Source organism: Motacilla alba, chromosome 9, assembly GCF_015832195.1.
Source record: "Motacilla alba alba isolate MOTALB_02 chromosome 9, Motacilla_alba_V1.0_pri, whole genome shotgun sequence".
Taxonomy (NCBI): domain Eukaryota; kingdom Metazoa; phylum Chordata; class Aves; order Passeriformes; family Motacillidae; genus Motacilla; species Motacilla alba.
The window spans coordinates 6,244,319-6,266,507 of NC_052024.1; the positions used below are offsets into that span (position 1 = coordinate 6,244,319).

The window sequence follows — 22,189 nt, forward strand, 5'->3', positions numbered from 1 at the left end:
CTTTCTGGCTAATTTTTTTAACAGATCTACAATAATAAAAACACCAGATGGGGCAGAAGAAAGGCCTGTAAAGACCTGTACTTCTACTGGGGCCCAAAGCCCAGTCACAAGACAAATGCATGTGTGTAGCTTTACTCCCCAGACCACTCCCAAAATCCCTATCTTCCCAACTGCTTGTATTCACACACATTAGATTTTGCATCAGTATTACCTTTTTAGGTGATACTTTTCATTCCCTAATATTGCAAGTATATGTGAGTCCCTTCTTATTCAAAGATGTAGTTCTATCCCACCCTGCCAAACCCCTCTGACAATAAACAATGCAGGCCAGCTTTCACTACCACCTACATTCAGTACAGTACCACTACAGACATGAGCAGCTCTCATGTCTTTCCAAATCTACCTCTCCTCTCTGGACCTTTCCCTTCACTCAGGACAAAATTCCTGCTTGTATTGACATCCCCCCTGGTGTCTCGAGGCACCAGGTGAAGTTGACAGAGCAGTGGCTCCTCAGCAGTCAGAATGCCACAGCCATCCCCACTTCTCCAGCCACACACCCAGGCCATGCTGGAACCAGCTTTCCAGCTTCTCCTTTGCATTTTCAGGAGGCTGGTTCCTCCCACAGACCCAGTGGGAGAACCCTGATCCTGCAGAGTGAGACTCAAGCAGTTTCCTCTCCTCCTCTTTCCATGACTGTGGCTCAAGGACTGCAGATTCAGCCAGAGCTGGGACACCTCCCTGTCAGGGACCACCTTCCCTCTCTGCTTCTTTTCCTCCACTGACCCAAATGAAGATTCCATCCTGTCCTGTCCCAACCCTCCCTTGTTCTTGAGTCTGTGCCCCCCTTCACATTGCTGACCAAGGTCACATATGCCAGCAAACCCCTCTAATTAGCTACTTCTCTAATAGGGGCTCAGATACTTCCTATCTTTTTCTGGGCCTCCTAAGAAACATTTCCAGTTGAAAAATAAAACATTCACAATTTTAGAATACGGTCCTCTGAAACGTTAAGTGCTGCAGACTACGTTGGCAAGAGCACCAAGTGTGGCAAACAAGGGCAGAAGGATGGAGGGAAGCAGGATGTGCCTTCCAGCATCAGCCTACAGTGAGTTCTGAGTTCCCCGTTTAACTGCATTCTTATCTACCTCCCTGAACATCCCCCCACAAATACTTTGCTGACTATCAGACCTTCAGGTTCACCATTTCAGGTTCACCATTTCTGGGGATCTTTTCATGCCAACGATGTACCTTTTTCCTTTTATCCTGTACACTGCTGCTGTGTCACTGTTAGCAGATACAGCCTTGGCCTTCACATAAACAAGATGTTTTACAAAACCCCACTGTCCCTTTCTGCATAATTTGCCATTGTGATTAAACATTGGAGCTGTGACACCATTGAAAATTCATGTGGTCCTTAGGCTTCCACTTTTTCTTCAGATGGAAGTCAAAAGGCCACATTAATGCCAGCTTTGCTATCAGGATCACAAGAACATAACTTCTTACTAAATTAATAATTAGCACTAACATGAAAAATTGATGGTTTAAGTGACTCCTACATGGCTTTTTTCCAATAATCTGTTCATCATTAAGATAATTCCCACATTTTAATTCTTGAAAGACACTTCTCATAAGGCTGCAGGACTCACCAGGCTTTCCTTTTATGTAAAGGTTGGGTCTCCTTTCCAGTTTTAAACTGTCAATGGTTATATTTATTAGCTACCTAGAAACAATTTCCCATTTGCCATCAGCACTGCATAAAGCTCAGTTTGCACTGAACAGTCAGATTTGAAGGTGTCAAATTTAACCTGAAACCTCAAACAAGCTGAATTTTTCTAGTAAATGAATCATTGCCCCCAACTAGCTGTCAAATTTCAAAAGTAATTAATACAAATAAACTTCTTCTTAAATTAGAAGTAAAATACTAATCCATAAACGTTTATACAATATGCATCAAGTATAATAAAACACTATTCCCTCTTAGGATCAATGTGCATTCCCATCCTGCTGCCCGAGGGGAAGAGGCTGAGTGCACCATGCCTCAGTCCTCACCCACCAGAGAAACCAGGAGTGTGAAAGCAGCAGAGGAACCTCCTCCTGAGCCAGAGAACAGGGACTGGAACACGGACTTCTCTCTGTCAATGCAGTAAATGCATGATGTGGCTTTGGAAGAGTCAGGCACAATCCCACTTGGAAAAAAAATGAATTTGCAGGAATACATCATGAGCCATCAAACGAGATCCTAAATGTGATCGGCTGCTTTGTGGGGATTTCTGAGAAGGTACAACACACATTTTTCTGTCCCTCCTGCTGCCTTTCCTGGGAATGTAATTGCTCCACTTCAAATTGTGATGAAGATTTTCTTCCAGAACCAGAACATGATTTCTGTTTTCAGGAACTACAGAATCAGATGTCTTTGCTGCCATGCTGATACACTGATAAAAGCTCTCTTTGCAGGGTCTGGCCAACTGAGACTGCTGCACACTTACTGTTTGTCTTTTCCAGCAGTTCCACAAGCTGTGGAAACAATGAAGCTTGGTTCTCCATGGGTTACTGTTCTGTAACTCTGTGTGGATTCTCTAACATCTAACAACAATTGAAATGCTGCTCTTGCTTTTATTTAGAAGAGTGTGTGGAAGAGGGGAGGGAAAGAGATGTTAAGAGGGTAACTTTGGCCAATTATCTACCTTCACAAAAACTGTAGGAATTTGTCTTTTGGCCACCTCCCACCCCCTCCAAATTTAATTGAAATTAGTGGCTGTGCTCTGAAGAGACATGCAGCAACTCAATCCTTCCAATGCATTTGAAAACCATCTTATGTCAAACCATTAAAAAATCTGAATCCTACTCAAAAGACCAAAAATTAGCAATATTGAAGTACCCCGAGCTTCTTTCCCTTGTCCTCTCCTCTGCCCACTATCCTGGCAGTGACAGCAGTGACTCAAACACTTGCAAAGCCACGCTGTCTTAAAGAACCAAACTGGAAACCACAAATCAGCAAAAGGTGACACCAAACTGCCCATATAGATATAAATCACCAAGAACAAGAAACGCCAAGACATTCTGCAGAAAACAGCTGTTAAAATTCTTGGGTTTCTATCCAAGTAGTATTTGCCAAGAATCTTTAAGCTTCTTTTCTACCTTAGAAGCATTTGGAATAAACACAGACAATTAAATGTGTACTGCAGAACTGTTTTAAAGAATTGATTTCTCTGTGTCCAAACTAATAAGTATTCAAAGGTTTGTTTCAAAAATCTTCTAGAATTCAGCAGTTAAAAAACTCTTAATCCCAGAACTTTAGTAGCACGGGATTTAATGCTCAGTGTTTTGCCCTTCTGAGTTGCTGGTTTTTTTACTTTTTTATTTTTTAGTGGGGGAAAGGAAGGCTCAAGAATTAGGGAAAGGAGGCGATACAAGGGGAAAAAAACCCCTTAGACTGATATGTGGCTTCTAAGAAACCACGCCATAATCTCAGAGAAGAGGAAGCTGTTAATGATTTCTCTGATAATATGAAAAGCAGTACTGTGAACAGGCAACATCAGAGAATGCAGAGGGTTTAGTGAATTATGATAAGGGTTTAGGATGAGAAGCAGCTTCCTGGTCCAGGTCAAGTTGATTTTGTCTGCTGAATGAACTAACAGCATGATCGCTTCCAGAGAATAATTTGAACACATTAATCCTGACATCCTCTCTAAGTCTGAGTTGAACCTGAGAAATTATGAAGTACTGTATTGATCAAGGTCCTGCTAAGAGAAGAGCTGAAGAGCACATAATTGCAGTGCTCAAAAGGAGTGCTCTCAGAGCCCTGCCACTATTTCATGGAGAATTCAGTCCAGGGGTCAAGGTAATATCCACCCACCTGAACAGCTGGATGTAACAACAACAAACACTTTCTGATGTGAGGAAAAGCCAACTCAATATTTTTCAGAAATACTTCTCAAGGAAAATGCAGTGAGTGTAAAACTTCGAGAAAAAGAGCAAAAGAAAACATTTCCAGAATTATTTGTTCAGCAAACACACAAGGTAGTAATTCTATTTTGGGTTTCAAAAAGAGTGACTGGACATGCTCAAACTCCATTTAGGGGAGGCATCGAGCCTAGAACAGCTAGAATTCAACACAAATCCTCCTGTATTCCTAGAGAGAGACAGCAATGTTCATTAAGAGTCAATGATGCTGGGGCTAATCAAAGATTACTCATCAACAAACACAGGAATCAATGAACAAGGATTACTCATCATTAAACACAGTTTAAAAGTGAGCTCTGCATGTCTCCCTGTCCCAAAGGATTTAGCCTGAACCTCCAAACCTGCCATGGCCCAAACGATGAATGGCAAAACCATGTGCTAAAGAAACACCACCAAAATTTTAGCAGAAAGGGGCACATCTTGGTAATCTTGATTATTCCCAGTGGAAAGCAGTGAAAAACAAGTTGGTGGCAAACTGAAAGGCCCCATTCTATTTCCTTGATCTTACCCAGTCTAACTGAGCAAGGTACTGAATCCAGCTCAGCCCCACTGATGTACCACTACCTGTCTGGAAGGGGAGAGGGTGGATGGCTCAAGAACACAGGTAATTTAAATCTCTTTTGGAAAAGCGCCATTCCAGGTGACAACTGAATACTCAGACAATCCATTAAGCCTCTGTTGAGGTTCTGAAGAAATTGGTGAGACTTTGTATCTCCTTGCCAAATAGTTTTTTCCCACTTCCCAGGAGCTTCTTGGCTACTGTTTGAGCTTATCCAAAGGCTGCAGGTGGATAAGGAGTTTGCCTGGATTTTCTGTGAATGCTCCATGAGGAGGTTCCAGCACCAAAAGGGTCTTCCAGAGCCAGCTGAAGCAGAGCTTTCCTTCTTTTCTTCAGCGAGCTGCTGTAGCCCAGCAAGGTCAGATTGAGAAAAGGGTGCCAAAAATATTTCACCAGCTAAAAATGAGGAAGCTGCTTGATTAGGCATAAAAGTATAGCTTTTATTTCAACTGTGATCTCAGAAGCCCTAAAATAAAAAAATCCCAGAAAATACAAAGTAGACAAAAAATTCACAACTTAGTCTCTAATCCCCTATCAACTGAAGTATAAAATTAGATAAACATGCAAAGGACTATCTTCTCCAATTTTAGTAAGGACATGGGAATATTTCAAATTATACTATGTATGAGAAGAGAATAGTCTAGTTTCATGTTTCTTAGTTATTCAATTAAATCCAGTAAGAGACAATAAGAATTTAAAAGCAGATTCCTCTTTCTAAACTTTCCCTTGTGAGCTGCATGAGGATTTTTCTTTGCTCAACTTTAATTTTATATATTAAAATAGCATCCTTAATTACTGCTTAGAGCTTATATGAACTTTCAATGTCCAAATTGTATTGCAGCCATTTTAATACCCATAATTAGCTCGTTCAGATTTTTAATGCTAAATACTATAAATTACTGAGTACTCTAACACTTCAGTTTTCTAGTACTAAGACAGACTCTTAATAGTACAGATATGACAGGTTCTCCCATTTAAAGTGGCTGAGCTCACCTCCCTACTGCATTACACAGCTCATGTTCAGTGCACTCCAAATTGCCAGTGGCTCTTTTCATCATTAATTACATCTTTCACGTCCAACACTAATCGATTTCCAGCCCATGACCAACAGAAGAGAGCGATCCCACCTCTCCTTCTTTACCTCAGCCTGGCCTGTTCTGCTGTCATTACCATGTTCTCCTGTCTCTGTCACACTGAGCTTCCTAAATAATGGCTTTCAAGCAGGATACACTGCTTTAACGTGCATTTGTAAAACCTATAGCAAAACACATTCTCAGCCTGTCCCAGGCCCCCAGCCACTTGGGCAGGAGCACATCCCTGCAGGATTGCTAACTGGCCTTCCCACACCAGGCTCCAAGAGGAAACACGAGAGGAGTGAGAGCTCCCAAAGCCCTGCAACTCCAGTGTGATTCCCAGTAGTGATTTTTACACTTCTTTATCAAAAATGCTCTGGTCTTCATACTGCCAAGGAGAGAAAAGGGAACTGACTACCTTTTTAAACTAATGCTGAGGTTTATTCCTGTTTTGCAGGGACATGGGGAATTACTTGTGCATTTGCTATGGAAAGCACCTGTCTTACCTGCAGGCTGAAACTTGGACTTCACTGTGCACTTCCAGCAGGTGTTCAGCACCTAAAATATATCTGCTGAAAATCACACATCCTTCCTAAGTACAGGAAGTCCTGAATATAAAACTCACAGAGAATTCACAGGTAACTCCCAAGCAGTACATGGAGCAAAAACTCCACCCTTGAATGTGTTTGAGGTTTCCAGGCCTGTAGGTTTTCCTTCTTATAGTCTTCAATTAAAAAAAAAAAAAAGAAAAAGAAAAAGAAAAAGAAAAAGAAAAAGAAAAAGAAAAAGAAAAAGAAAAAGAAAAAGAAAAAGAAAAAGAAAAAGAAAAAGAAAAAGAAAAAGAAAAAGAAAAAGAAAAAGAAAAAGAAAAAGAAAAAGAAAAAGAAAAAGAAAAAGAAAAAGAAAAAGAAAAAGAAAAAGAAAAAGAAAAAGGGAAGTCAAATCCTGTCCACAAGTTCTTTCTTACTTCTGTAGGTGCCATTCAAAACCAGAACTGTAAGGAGATGTGACCTTGTAGACAGAGCACCTTGAGCAGATGTGAGATAACGCAGAGCCTGAACATCACATCTGACAGAACCTGTGGTACAGCACTCAAAGAACAGCCTGTGCCAGTGCCAGCCCTCTGAACCTACAGGAGCAGAGAAACCCAGCCCTGAGCACTCCCAAAACTTCAACCTTCCTTTGCAGCCAGAATTCAGGGAACTCTTCAACACTTTCATGTTTTATTTTATATACTGTATATAGGTTATAAAGAATAGTATGTATTATTGTATGTTTGAGTCACATATTAACTGCAGTCAGTACAGGCATCTCACAGTTCCAAAGACACTGGGCATGTTAAAGAATGCAAACTAAGACAGTTACTAGTTTCAGCAAAATCTCCCACACTGAAGCTAAAAACTTCTCTCCAGAATTCCTAGGGCAATGCTGAGAAAATTTTGTCTTTAAAGCTATAAAAAGTTTCATGAGCTCCTTACCAATGGGCACAGAAGCCTCTTCCACAAGTTTTCAATTATTCCTCAGAGGAGGGAGCACTGATACATGAACACAGGGAGCAGAGATGGAACAGCTAATGTTTCTGTAACAGGAGTGTCCATGTGCTCTTTGCAGACAGAAATATTGCTCTGACACAAAAATGCAATTTGGCAGCCACATTTGAAAAGAAGTTGTCATTTAGAGTAGCTGCTGACCTTACTAAAACACCAGAAAAATTATCTGTGAGAATAGGTTGTGAGATTGTCAAAGGAAGAAGAAAGAAAACATAGTGAGATTTTAGTTCGTTAGAGAAAGGGTACCCAGAACACATTTCAAAGTATCATTTTTAACAGGAGAGGTTTTACAATTATTTTTATGATTTAAAAATTAACATTTAAAAGGGTATTTAATATTGCTTGTTCTCTACTGTACAATTCAATTTCTAATCTGCTTGCAAACTCCCAGACTGATGAAGACTTGGATAAAATTAAATCCCATTACAGGGAAATGGAAGAGAAAACAATCAGCACAGTAGACTTGCAAATGTAAGACAGTTTCCTTAAGTCAACAACTGACATTACCAGAGCAAGGGGAGATTGAAATGAACTCCTGAAGTCTATCACCTGTTTTCTGAGCAGAACCTCCAAATTACAGGGGAAAATGAATCTTGAACATCTAAAAGTTCCCAAGCAAAGATGATTTTAGGGACAAACCACTGTCAGTAGCTGGTGAGATTCCTGCTCCTGACACCCAACCATGCATTTCTGGGCTGTGAGATGCAAGAAATTCTGCCTTGAGTTGTTATACCCCATATTCAGTTGTTCAGCTTCCCTCTCCCACTGGCTGTTGTTTTTGTCTGTTATTGTGGGGTTTTTTTAACTTCTTTACTTTAATTTCAGATAAGAGTTACAAGGTTGTGACAAAACAACACAAACTTTTTCTTGTTTTAACACTAAACTGTTGAGTCTGTTAACCAAGAACTTCGATACAGCCACTGTGAAGAGGAAGGGCAGGAAAACAGTTTTGGAGCTCGATCAGGGAAAGGATTCTTTAAAATATTGCAGTCTACAGAAAATAGAGCAGAAGAGAAACTGGCAGAATTGTGCACTACATGGATGAAAGCAGAGAGAAAAAAGTCCTAAGACTGAATGAATTTTGATTTAAACATTTAAAGCTCAAGCTCCTCATTGACACTCAGTGCCAACCTCTCAAGAGATCCGAGATCAGTTGACTTTTTTTTCCCTTGGATTTTTTGAGGGCTATTAGAAAGGAAAGTAAGAGATTGATGTCAAGGCTCTTCCTAGTCTATTAAAAGGGAGATATATTGGTAAGATAAGTGATCTAATCATGGAGATGAACTTCCCTGGGAGGTAGCCTGGAAGAATAAAGTGCTGATGGCCTGCATCCCAGCTGCAATGATAGGGGAAAAAGCCATATTCCCAAAGAACCAGCCAGGTTCTTGGGACTCACTCATTTCCTGCTGTACCCTGGCTGCCCCACCCAGTATGATTCCCAACTACACCACAAAGCCTGCTCCATCAGGCTGGGAGCCACACAAGCACAGGACCAGAGCATCAGCTGCTCCTCCAGCGCAGCCCCAGGATCCCTGCTGCCATCCCCCAGAGCAGAGCTCTCTGAGCTGCAGCCCTGCCTTCCCACACCTCCCCAGCACCGCAGCTGCACACGGAGGCCATGGGGCACAAGGGAGGCTCTCCAGTGTCCCCTGCATCTTTCTGCTACTCAAAGTCCCGTTCATCCGCTGACAGAGCAGGGACTAAAAGCTGCCCAATTCCCCCCGAGTGTTTCCAAACACCTGGATCAATGGAGCAGCTGCTGCTCAGCTGGCAGACGGCACTGTCACTGCTATGGGACACATACAGCACCCCAGGTTTGTCCCAGACCTGCAGGAGCACTTGTCCCCTCCCCGGGGCATGGCCGGGAACAATCTCCAGCCAGGCACACGAGCTTGAGCTCCAGCAGGAGCCAAACTGCCCCTGGAGGGAGCAGCGACAATGGTCGAGGGGACAGAAGCTCATCAGTCAAAAGCAGACACTTGGGGGTGACAGGAGGGCAGCAAAGGTGATAGCCTGTCACCTAAAAAAGACATGGGAAAGCACAAACTGACGATAAAAAAAGCACTAAAAAAAAAGTTGGGTATGTTTATCAAGAAAAAGCTACTAAGTGAACAAAATTCAGTAAAGCCTAGAAAGTACAACCTAGTTCCATTTATTTACTTATAAATTAACCAATTTTTAAATTTTCATCCCACCTCTACCATTATAGTCCCATGAGGAATCAGCTTGTAAAACACGGCAAAAGGCAGTTTCTAAATAAGAAAACAAGGAGTGAAATCCAGGTTCCAAATAATAATGCACTTAAAGCAATAGAGCAGCAAAATGTTATGATATGAGGAATCCAGGATACAAACAGACAATAAATACATGTTGCTACTCATGTCATAACTAGAAGACTGGTTTCAAAGCTCAAAACATCTCTGCTTGGTACAGAAATGTACCTACAGTGCGGAAGAAACAAAAGCTGCAAATGCTGTCCATGCTGGAAGACAGTTGTTCCCTAGGAAAATTTTAGGGCAAGTCTCTGAAACACACAGATAACAGTCACAGTAAATGCATCCCTTTTTAACTTTTTTCTTGCATATTTTAATTTTCTTTCCCAGTTTTTCCTCTTACAGCTGCTATTATACTTTTACCACAAAAAAAAAAAAAAACAACCAAGTCTTCTTTCTGTATTGTCAAAGTCGTCACCAAGACTTGTACCATTTTATAATAACAAAAAAGCAGCATTTGAAATCAAAGGACGTGGAGGAACCAATGTTCCATGTATGCTTCCAGCAGCCTGATGCTGAACAAACAAGGCAGGCTCTTTCTTCAGTGCTCTTCATGAATATTGAAGACTGCAGCTAATGAAATGACAGCACAGGCAACTGCAGCAGCCAGAGCTCCTCGCCAGGAGCAGGGGAGAGCCTGGGCTCCTCTCTGGTGCCATCTCGGCCGAGGATTGATCCTGTGTTCGTGCTGCAGCCCTGCTAACCACACAAGGGAAGCTGGCCCTGTCACAGGCCAACCCCCATTTGTCCCACCAGTGACAATCGCTCCCCATGCGGGTGCCATCCCTCCCTTTGTGACAAGGGTGACCGTGCCTCTCGCTGACAGAAATCCAGAGTGACCCAAGCACAGGCTAAGGCAGGTTCTCAGCCCCTGGGATGGCCTGCAGAGCCTTCCATATTTAATAACAAATGAAAGGATGAGGGGAGAGCAAGGGACTCTTGTGAAGAGCTCATCACAATAAATAAATAAATAAAGGAAGAACAATCCACCTTGCACCACTAAATCATCAGCACCAGAACAGAGTGCCCAGCCTGGGGGCCCAGACTGGGAGATAGGAACTGACAGGAGAGTCTCCAAAGCTGCAAGCTGGGTCAGAGGACAAGAAAACCAGAGGTAGAAGGAAACACTGAGAAACTCAAAGGTACAGTTTGTGTTAGAGCTAAAGGAGGAAAAAAAATGACAGCTCATGGATATTGAGGTACACCAGAAATAGCTCACTATGACGAAATAATATCCAAAAGTTAACTGGAAACAAACCAGTCAGTAAGAATATACAGCACCAGAATAAGCTGCTTAGGAAATGCAATGAAATTTCCAGCAGCTAAGAGATCAGACAAACAGCTGTCAAGAATACTGCAAATTGCTGAACCCCAAGACAGAGTAAGGGATTAACTCAAGCTCTCTCTCGACTGTTTTGGGGTTTTTTCATTCTGTGCTCTTTTGGGAACAAAGAAAGCCCAGGAAGAACCACAAAAGTACAAGTAAATAAATAACCATCCTAGTACAAGTCCATTGTTCCAGTAAAACACAAGACTGCACAGAGGTCTACAGCTTTAATATCCCTTAATGGCTGTAAAAGCAAGATGATTTTGGACTTAAGAGTTGTGACCCTAGAGATTCCAGCAATGCACAAAACAAATCAGTGAAAATAATTCAAATAAAATAATTAGAGAAAAACACACTCCAATACCAGTTCTTTCATTAAATAAAACCACAACAGTAAAAGTCTTTCTAGCATCTATTTTCACAACACAGCACATTCCAGTTGGAGGATGGAGACATATAAGTGATGAACACTTTGCAATCTTTCAAAAGTGACCTACTGTTCTTAAAGGAGATTAATTATAGGACTAAATAATAGAAAACTCCTGCTGGAAAGCCAGGGGCAGAGGACTGCAGAGCAGGTACTTTAGGAAACCATTAACCACTACAACATTTTGGGTAGTGATCTTCAAGAAATCATACTGCAAGGTTAAATCCCTGCTAGTAATACAAGAAAAATTCTTATCAGCTGCAGGGTAAGGAGAAAATATTGCAAGGAAGAGAGCATGATGGGGGCAGGGTGGTGTCAATTCTTCCCATCACATATGATCAGGATGTTTAAAATTAAGGGGGTGAAATGGTATTAGAGCCACTGGGCTCCAGCAGTGAGAGCATGGACACCCACACAACAAAGTGACCAAGAGCCCCCAAGACAGGAACCTTCCACCTGGGATCGCAGCCAAACTGAGACACTTGTGACAGCAAGCGTCACAGTTGAGATGGCCACGATACAGAGTATCACCACACAACTGCAGAAAGCTTTAAGCACTCACCCAAACACAGTAACTCCATACCTCATCAGAAGGCTTCAGGCATCAGCCTATACACAATAACACTGCATCACCTCAGAATGCTGCAAGGGGCTGCCCTTCTTGTTCTTTAGCCCAGCCTTTTATCCCCTCACGTTGATGCAGTGCTCCTGTGTGCCCTCTGTTCCTTTGGTGGTTGCTCAGTGCCCCTGGGCACTCCATGGCTCACTGCTGCCAGTGCTGCTCACCTGCTGCTCACAGCTCTGCCCACTGGGGATGAGGCTCAGCCCCATCCCAACCACCACAAACTGTGTGCCTACACTCTCTAGGTGCCCCCTCAGAATGCAACAGCACCAACAGCTCTGAGCTCCATACCACCAGTCAGCTCCTGGCCAGCTTAAAAGCACACGACTTTGCTCCCTTATTCTGTGACATTCCCCACTGCCCAAGCACACCATGGTGTTACATCCTGCTGGGTTCACTCATCTTCCCATCCGGTATCTGTTCAAGTTCCTCTGGGAGATTTCATCCAAAATAAATGTTCTCTCCTAAACAAAGTTAGGAAAAACATTTGTTCCTTATTTGAGCCCTCACTAACTTGCCTGCTTTGGACGAAACAAGGATACAGCACGAAAGACACCTGACTGACAAGTTCCACCTTTTGGCAACTTTATGGCAAGAGACCTAAAAAATCAAAGCCTGCTTTCCAAACCTGGGGAGTTACGCCTCACCCAGTCTGGTGCTCAGGAAAGGCTTCTGTTCACAAGTAGCAGACTGATGTGTGTCAAACTCCTGTCCTTCCCAGAGCTGGGAGGACGCAGTGAAGGTTACTCTCCGTGTGGCACACACAAAATGCTCCTGTGCAAAACCTGCACTACAAAATGTGCAAGAAAGAGATACCCGAGTCAAACCAAGCTACTACTCACTATTTTGCAGACAATTATATAATGATCAAGCAATCTGGATTTTTTTAACAACTGAGAAACAACAACCTCATTAAAGCCACCAGTGTTTACCTTAAAGCATGAAAACTCAGCAGGAATTACCACTGAAATCCTTACAAGAAAATATATTTACCACACCGAAAAAACCAAACCAAACCAAAAAAACAACCAAACAGAAAAAAAACCCAAAAAACAACCCACCAAAAATCAATACCAAACAAAAACCAAAAGAACACCCCACCCTAACCTCATATTCAAAAATCAATTTGAATTAGTTTTGTTGGAACACCACAAAAATAACCAATCTGCAGCTAAAAACCTAACACAGGAATTTCCAGTCCAGACAGTTGATTTGTCAAAGGCATGTGTTATTTGAAATTAGATGGGAGTAACTGCCTAACAAAACCCATCTCAACCACAGGCGTGCTCATCTGAGCCATCTACAACAATGGAAAAACCAACATTCCCCTTGGGGATTACAAAAAATCCCCAGCAACCAAGTCCCAAACTGCCTGAGCTTACAGCTAAGGAAAGAATAATACAAATGAGGCTGGCCCGTGCATTAAATTTTTGTTCTTTGTTGGCTATTAATAGGCAAGTGTGGTGAATGTAAGATGATATTCAGATCATTTCTAGCCTTCTACCAGCACGTTCTTCCCTTCCTTCCCCACAGCTTTTTGTCTTCCCAACCCAGGCCCCATTCCAGGGAGCTCTGACTGCAACATCAGATGCAGGAGCTGCAGGAAGGGCAGGACAGTTCCTACACTGCCTCAAGGCACTCCTGCTGCTCTTGGGTCTTCCCTCAAAGAGCTTGGCATGCCACCAACACCAGCAAGAGCTTGTCCAGAGATTAAAAAGGACACCTCTTTCTTATATACATATATAAAGCACTTGAGGAGCTGCAGGAGCTGCAGGAGCTGCAGTTACTTTGCACAAACACCACTTTCTCTACCAGCTGCCCCATCTTGTGCCAGGAACAGCCTGTTCCACTCACCCCTGACACCTTGCTTGGTGCAGAGAGCTCACCATTAATTTATTTCTTCTGAAGAGCTGGAAGTCACTGTTTTTGTACGTTCCCATGCTCTTTAATTATGTAATTGTTCCACGACAGTTCGGTTCCACCAGCTCTTCCCTGTGTCAGGCTCGCTCCTGCCAGTACCAGTGCAGCTGCACAGGGGCTCAGGATTGCAGCAGCACAAATAACTGCAGGGGCACTCTGTGACACTTCACGGCGCTGCTGCTGCTTGTCATTCACCAGGCCTGTGGGTGAAGAGATCAGAATTGGGGAACTACAAATCAGAGCTGACTGTCCCACATGCTGAATGCTTTTTGTGACCGCTGCCACACAAAGTCATTATCTTTTGACATCGCAGTGAATGCAAGCACGAGTTACAAAGAGGAGCAACACGTGGCCTTGGGGACAGAGGCAGACACAATAGCTCAAGCCTGGATGTGGCTGTTATCAAAGCATGGCTGTAGGTCAAGGAAGTTGTTTGAGGGACGGACAACAAAGGAGCTGACTGCCAAAAATTTATGGGCGAGGAAGATGTGAAAGGTTATTCTCAGCTGTGTATTTCACAATAAAACTCCGTCAGCGACAGACCCTGCCGATAGCTCAGGATTTACTGCAGAATGCTGGTGGGTACCTCCTGCCATGGCACAGGGGCTCCAAGTCCTGCACAAATGCTAAGGATGATGCTGATGAATGGCACAGTCCTGCAAAAGGCCTGGCAATTCTCTGTGGCAGAGCTCACCAAGAAAATATTCTGAACGTTTAGAAAAGGATACACGTTCAAGCCTTAGCAGTTTTGTAACAATACACTTGCCTTGGGGAAACACAATGTCCAAGAAATAATGGCAGCTACAAGTGGCAACTCCTCAAATGTGACACTTTGCTTCCCTCGATTCTTATCCCTCAGCCTTATCTCTCAGCCCTTGCCTTTCCTTCTCAGCTTTCCACCAGGACACCAACAGCTCTGAGGCAACAACCAGCAATGAGGAATCAGAAAAGGCATGCCAGTGGAAAAGGCTTGTCCTCCCAGCTCTGATGGCTCTGGAACTCACAAACGTTTACCTCCAAGACAAGAAATTCCCGATGCATTACCTGGTCAGGCAATAGGATTTACATAAGCTCCCACACCACTGCTTTCTGCCCTTGATAGCTCCACCAACACCATCTTGAGTGTGTAAAAACTTTCCCTTGCAAAGCAAAAACAAGCAGCTTCTCTGGTTCCTTTTGGAAGAAAACGGAGCGTAACAGTTCAATATCAGAACACACCTCTCCAGGTTCTGAGCATGTCCAGTATCTTTTACAACAGCACAATAATTAGTATTGAAAACTTCCCTAGACCATTTTGAAACAGGAATTAAATTTCAGTTTCATCTTACTGCTTTGTCAGAGAAAACTGCTGCAAATGGAGCTTACAGAAACAAAAGATATTTTAAAAAAAGAAAAAGAAAAAAGTCACTCTGACTTTTGAAGCAAAACAGATGCACAAACCCACAGACATGATGCCATTTCTTCTGATCAGCTGCACTGACCCTTCTCAGAGGGATAGGAAAGGACACATTACAGGTGAATTCTATTTGATTTATGTAAACACAAGCAGAACAATCAGCTAGTGTTAAAACAGAAAAAGCATCAAAGAGCTTAAGGGAAACGCTGGGATCATGGAAGTGAAAGGAGGTGAAGAATAAACAAGCCAGGATCTGAGACGCAAAGGCAGGCTACCCAAAGCTGTGGCCAAGTCTGGGGATGAGCTTCCCTCCTTCCCCCTGGATCTCTCCTTCTCCACCCTCACTGCCATTCCCAGAGCACTTTGTACAGCAGGGCACAAAGGTTACAGATGGCTGAGCACAGTTTGGAGGCAGCCAAAGGCAGGCAGCCCCTCCAATCTCAGCTCTGTGCGCAAGGATGATCTGTGCAGGGCTGACCCGGCTCCCTGTGCTACATTATTTGTTTTACAGTATCACTGCAACCATTTGTTTGGGTTTGTTTAAGCCCAGTAGCCAACAGGAACAGGCCCACAGGAGAGTACTCTGTGCATATTCCTTCTCTCTGTCCTTTTCTCCATTTCCACTATCAATAGTTATCAGTGCACGGACCAATTTCCACCGAACTCAGGAAAACAGAGATCCCAAAATATGTAAGTACCTCTCTATTGTTAAAAATATTCACTTCTTAGAAGAGAGATGTTTAATTCCTCTCTCACAAGCAAAGTCCCGTTGAAGTAAGGATGTGGGAAAAACAAAACTATCAGACACCAAAGAAGCCACATAAGTGAACTAGAAAAAACCAGCCTTCAAAATAAAATTCTACTGCTGGAATCAGTGCTTACTCTTGAACATAATTTATAGTTATGTTTACTCTCTCACCTAACACTGATGTTACAGTCTAGTGAGCTTAGTTTAGAACAAACCATTCTAGAAAACAGATCTGCAGGCAACTAAATAAACTACAGCATTCAGACAGGGAAATCAACCTTCTTTTTGTGTAAGAAAGTCAAGTTCTACAAATCTAGAGGATTTCTCACAAGGCCCTCCCTTACACCAGTGGACTGTACTTGACAAAGGCTGCTCTAATTTCCAAGAGACATTTAACAAGATTCTTCAGAAAAGGCCCTTAAAGAAATTAGGCTGCCATGGCAACAAGAGACCTCGCGTGGACAGGTGACCTGGTGGAGACAAAGAGCAACCAAGTGCTCCTCTCTGCCACCACAGAAGGGCCCCAGGGGAGTCCAAGGAACGCAGGGCTTGGAGCACGAGGTGTCCCCAAGGTGGTCTGTAGGGTCCCTTCCAACCCAAACAACCCCGTGACACCGTGAGCGAGAGCTGGAGGCCACGCTGGGACACTCCTCCAGCTAGAGCAGAATGCCAGCAATGTGCTGGTGGCACCCGGCCGCTCTGGCAGGGCAGGAGCAGCCCCGAGGAAGGGAAGAGCAAGCCCAGGCTGCAGCCAGCAGAGCTGGCAGGGGGCAGCCAGTGAGGGTGAGAGTCACCCGCAGAATGCCAGCCGTGCACAGAGCAATGGCTGAACATCCACACCCAGCACAGGCACGCGCAGCTGAGCCAACCTGAACTCTCATCTGAAGGACCCCCATCTCCAGGACCATTCTTCTCCAGAAGTATTCCTGCCATTGACCTTGCATCAGCTCTACCAACTCCTGACCCTGACAGCCTGACTCCATTCCCTCAGCAGCAGAAAAACCTCCCTCCCAAGCAGAGCAGTGTGCCTGGCAGGGAATTCAGCTCCAGGGAAGGTCAAGGCAGCAGCAGCACAAAGGGAAGGGAGAGCTGTACAGCTGAGGAGACACGGATTCCTCTCAGCTGAGGCAGCCTGGCAGAGCAGCTCAACCATCCCGAGCAATTCCACTGGCAGCAACCAGCTCAGGCGGGCTTAATGAACAGATCTAGGAATTAACAATGCAAAACTGGCACACCGAGCAGGCACTTCAGGTGGCATTCATTACCCGTTGGCAAATGAAGTTTCATTTTCCACTTATAAACACAAACATGTTGGTATCTTCCAGGTCCTTGGGGATTCTAACCCTAAAAGGAGAGAGAGAAACCCTCATGTGGGGGAGAGCAAACAGATAGCTTGTTATTGGATTTTGGTTTCAAAAAACACCTCCCCATGGTATGCTTTAGCATGTAAAAATGTATTCAAGATTAACTGTTTTGCTTTTTATTATTTTATTGTAGAAAAATAGTTGACATTTAGAAACATGTCTGACACACAGGATAACCCCTAAGTAACTCTACAAAGAAATACCTTTTTCCTATGAGCTGAACAATCTGTCAGCACTGTTTTCATTCAGCTAATGAAACTCATCTGCCAATATAATACAAGCCTGCTATTTGCAGAGTTACAGAATATAAACTAACTATATTTATTTATAGAATAAATAACATATCTGCTGCTGAAACCTTGCACAGCAAGGAACACAGTTGGCTGGATGGTCCCTCATGCTGCTTTCTAGTAAAACATGACTTTTGGGAACCACCTGAAACAACCTGCCCTTCAGCTGAAGGGGGACAGGCTCAAGAATCCCACCTTCTGCTCCTAATTCTGAGAGAAATGATTAATAACTGTGTGACTGGAGCTCACAACACACTCCCACTCTCATATCTACTGAGGGTGACAACTGTGGCTGACAGCCTGTCCCACCACACCATGTGAAGCCTTTTTTTGTCTTTTAAGACCCAAATCCCCTCTGGGCAGGATGAGCAGCAGGTCAGGGGCCAGGTGCTGGTAGCTTTGGCCAGCCAGTGCTCCCAGCTCTGGGCACAGAGAGCAGCACCCACCAAAGTCAGGGGCCTGAAGGCATGAAAAACCTTGTATCTGCACTACTTGTACTTCCTATGGAATTACCTGCCTTTATAAATAGACATTTTCTCCCCAGATATTCCAAAATTAAGGCAGAGTTGCCAAATTTACCAAGTTCATGTCATGCCTACAGCTCAGAACAGGACCCAGGCGACACTTCGGGCCCTGATGGATCTCTTGTCAGAGGCATGCTGCTATCTCAAGCACACTGTTATTATTTAAAAGCATTTTCCCAACTATAAAATGCCTCCAGGGATGCAAATGAAGAAATGTGGCAAAGCCAGGAACACAGATCCTTCAAACCACAGGGAGAGCACCTGAGCTCCTGGGTATTCTCTCAGCGACACAGCAGCTGCCAAGCGCTGCAACCATGGCCTACGCTCAACTTCCAGTAGGACAAGTCAGAAATTAAATTAGCACATCGCTACAAAGCCACAACTAAGGACAAGATTCCCTCTGCAGCTCCTTCCTTTCAGCTCTTACAGCAAGCTGAAGGTGAGGTCTGCCTTTAAAAAAAAACAACAAAGCGCACTTTCACGAAACAACACTTATTTTTGAAAGTGTTGTTCGGACTGAAAAGTTGCAAGAGGTCATAGTAACACTCTCTAAACCACATCTTTTTCTAATGGAACAAAGAAATAGGTTTCTGTGTTCTGATCACATACTGAACTACATCAGCATGGAAAAGCAAAATACTGCACATCCCTGGATGCCGTGGGTAGAAACAACAAAACAATTATCCACTCATGAAACCACAACTCTCTTTGTAGGATTTCCCTTTCTTCTCCAAGAACAAAAACCAGTTCAAGTCCTTTCTGTTTTTGGCCAAATGAGCAGACACAGTGGCATTGCAAGCAAGAGATGACAATCTGCAACTGGAGTTTCAGAGCTCCACTGGTAAATGAGAGAGACTACAAGTAAACCCCCAAAACTTTAAAGAAAGCAGGAAGTATCTTGCAGGGCTGGCACTTTAAGTCCTGAAGTCAACAGAGCAGACTGAGATAATGCACTTCCTTATCTTGGCACCAGATTCACCACCTGGGTTTGACTCCAAGCACCAGAAGCCAGAGCCTCATCCCAGAACTCCAAGGTGCAGCACGGGGAGATCCCAGAGAGGCTGATCACCCATTCAGCAGTGCTGCAGCTGAATTCTGCCTTTAACATTCCTGCACAACTTCAGGAGAGTTTGCCTCTTTCAGTAGGTCTTGTGGTAATTACAGATCTGGCACTCTGGAATTCTCAGCAGCGTGTGAGAGGCTTTTGTTCGTGTTACCAGCAAACAAACCACAGTATTACCATAAAGGCATGTTCTCATCCCACTGAAAGGACTCTTCTTAGAAAGTCATCACAATTCAGCATTTCTCTCACTGCATCCTTACCCTTCTATGGGCTCACTTGCCCACTAAAATGGTATTTAAATGACCAGTACTTAGCCAACTTGTACCAGGGCATGTCTTTACAACCAAGAGAAAGAAACGAGAGATTCCAGAGTCACCAGCACAAACTCGAGGTACATTTTGTTCTTTCAAATGAAAAATATTCACTTGTTGAGTTTCTGACTGCCCCAAGGAACAGATTTTGTCATTGCATCCAAATATGAGCTCTAATACTGTTCACAAACCTTCTCAACTCTCCAAAGGTGCACTGCAGTTGCAGAAGAAGTCACGTACAAGTCTGCACAACATCAAGGGCAGGCTGTGGACAGGAACAGGAGGTGACAAGCTCAGAGACCCCAGGCACACGGCTCCAGCAGCAGGGTTTCAGCTGCCCTCACGGCCTCAGACCACAGCACACTGGGTGGGACACTTGGCCAGAAATGCTGTCCCTCAGTGAACCAGTCAACTCCAGCACTTTGTAAAGTGTTAGGAAGCTCCAGAGGCCGTGGACTGCAGTCCTCTGGACACAGGGCCTCTAGATGGATGAAGTGCTCTGAACCTCCAGAACTGGCGTTAGTTGTTCACCCAGCTCCAGGAAAGCTCTGTTCCCACTCCCCACTCTCACTGTAAATCCATGTGTCCATCAGCAGCAGCAACACAGAATTTCAACTGCACACTCTCTGTTGAGCAGCCAGTAAAAATTACATCCTCTCAGATTAATCACAACCCTGAAGTCAGCCCCCCTGCTCCTGCTCACAAGGAAATCCTGCTGCATCACGGGTTAGTGTGTCATTTCAAAACCCTCTGCACCCCTACATGTGTTTTCTTAAGTTTTCCAACAAAAAGTCATCACAGTTGAGTCAGAAAGAAAAAAAAAAAACACAAAGAAGGAATAAACTGGCTCCTAATTCTGTAACAGGAAGAACTTCTTCACAAGGTCAGAACACCTTTTGACAGACAACCTGCACACTGCCTTGTGGCCCAGTGATTTCTGCAGGGTGGATGGGTTACACTGTACAAACACTCATCAAATAACCCTGCTACAGCACTAGGCAAGACCAAACTGCTTTGGATCCAAAGAATTCCCATGGATCCTTCTCTCACACCTCTCCTTTTTCATTAGTGGAATAACATGGAAAAGTTACTGAACCCAGACATTAATGTCATCTATCCCACCAAACACAGAACACAGTTTAACAACAGTTGCATTGGTGGTGTGATCTGGAGAAGTTTTTTATTCCTCAGCAACCTCAACAATAGATGCTATCCTACACTAACTCTACCCAGCTACAAAACTGCGTGAAATGCAACTGAAATAATCAATACTTACAAAGCAGCTCGATTCAGTTTAATTAAACTCACACTGTCTTCCCAGAAACTAAGTTTTTTGACACTGGTATTGCAGTCGTGTCCCTTTAAGTTTCTCCATGGATACTACAACTATTTTCTTTCTCCCAAGTCACGCTTCCTCCCAGCCACTGCTCACACTCCCTGCTCCATCCCAGGAACACAGGGAAAGCAGAGTGCAGCTGTCCACCCCTTCCCGGGATGGGCCAGGTACCAAGTGACCAGCACCCACCACCGAAGCCTTCCACTGCTCCAAGCACAACCTTTGCTAGGTTTGAGCCCAGCAGTGCAGGACCCCAGCCCGGTCTTGTGCCTCTCCCCCACTCGCAGCAGCGACCACAAGGCACTGCTTGCACTTGGCTGCTCCCGGAGCCGTGGATCGCTGGATCCCGGCTCCGGTCCCGCCATCCCCGGGGCTCGGCGCGCTGCTTTTCCCATTTAAAGCACGGGGCAGCCCCACCGCTGCGTGACACGGTTCCGTCCCCCGGGCCAGCCAAGGGGCGGCCGCTCGCCCCGGTGCCACCGCACTGGAAACTCGGGGATGAGCAACAGGAGCGGCGGGCGGGGGTCCCCGGCCCCGGGGCTGCACCCCGGCCTGGCCCCCCTGGATTCCGGCCAGGCGCTCGGGCGGCCCGGGCGCTCCCGTGGGCTGGGTCCCGGCGGCGGGCCGGGCCGGGCCGGGCCAAAGGCGGGTCGGGCCGCCCACCGGCTCCCGGAACTTTCCCTCCTCCGCCGCCGCCCGGGGCCGGCCGGGGGCCGCCGCCACCGAGCCCCGCGCGGCGGAAGCGCCACCCCCGCTCCGCCCGAGCATCCCCCGTCGCCCCCGCAGGCCCGCCGCGGCCGCCGCCACCCGGAGCGGGGCGCAGGCCCGGCGGCGGGGGAGGCCGGCCCGGCTCGGCCCCGCGCCCCCGGCAAAGCCCCGGCGGGGACAATGAGATGGCGGCGAAGAGCGCCGCGCCCGGGGGACCCGTTGCTCCGGCAGGAGCCGCCCCGCCCCGCGCCGCCTCCTCTTCCCTCCCCTCCCCTTCTCCTCTCTCCTCGCACGGGCAGCGCCCGCTCCCGGCCCGGCCGCCGCGGAGACCGAGCGAGCGAGCGAGCGGCCCCGGCCCCGCTGCCCCCGCCCCTCGCGCCTCCATCTTGGATCGGCGCCTCCCGCGCGCTCCCTCCCCGCGCGCCGCGCTCACCTCGGGCCGCGCCGCGGCGGCGCCCCGGGAGCGCCCCGGGAGCGCTGCGGGAGCGGCGGCGGCGCGCGGGGTCCGGCGGGCGCGGGCCGGGGCCGGGGCGGCGGCGCTGGCGGGGCCCGCGCGGGGCTCAGCGGGGCCGCGATCCTAAACCGCCACCTGGCGGCATTTCCGACCCGCCACGGCGCAGCCGCCCCGCGCGCCGGGCGCGCAGCGCCCCCTGCCGCCCGCGCCGCCGCACCGCGCGCGCCCGGCCCCGCGCCGCCGCGCGGCCGCGCCGCGCGGAGAGGAAGGGGCGGGAACGA

At 45.9% G+C, this 22,189-nt stretch overlaps 1 protein-coding gene across 2 annotated transcripts in view; it reads right to left on the reverse strand.

Annotated features, from left to right (window-relative positions):
* The window catches only part of STAG1 (stromal antigen 1), a 162,891-nt gene extending 140,835 nt beyond the window's left edge, over positions 1-22,056 (reverse strand). Inside the window, exon 1 of one of the 2 annotated variants that reach the window (XM_038146399.1) lies at positions 21,888-22,056. The gene's annotated coding sequence lies outside the window, so the exon portion shown is untranslated. Of the gene's footprint in view, positions 1-17,123; positions 17,140-21,887 lie in introns of those variants that run through there. The other variant, XM_038146400.1, reaches the window with a different exon arrangement.
* Positions 22,057-22,189: the final 133 nt, after the last annotated feature.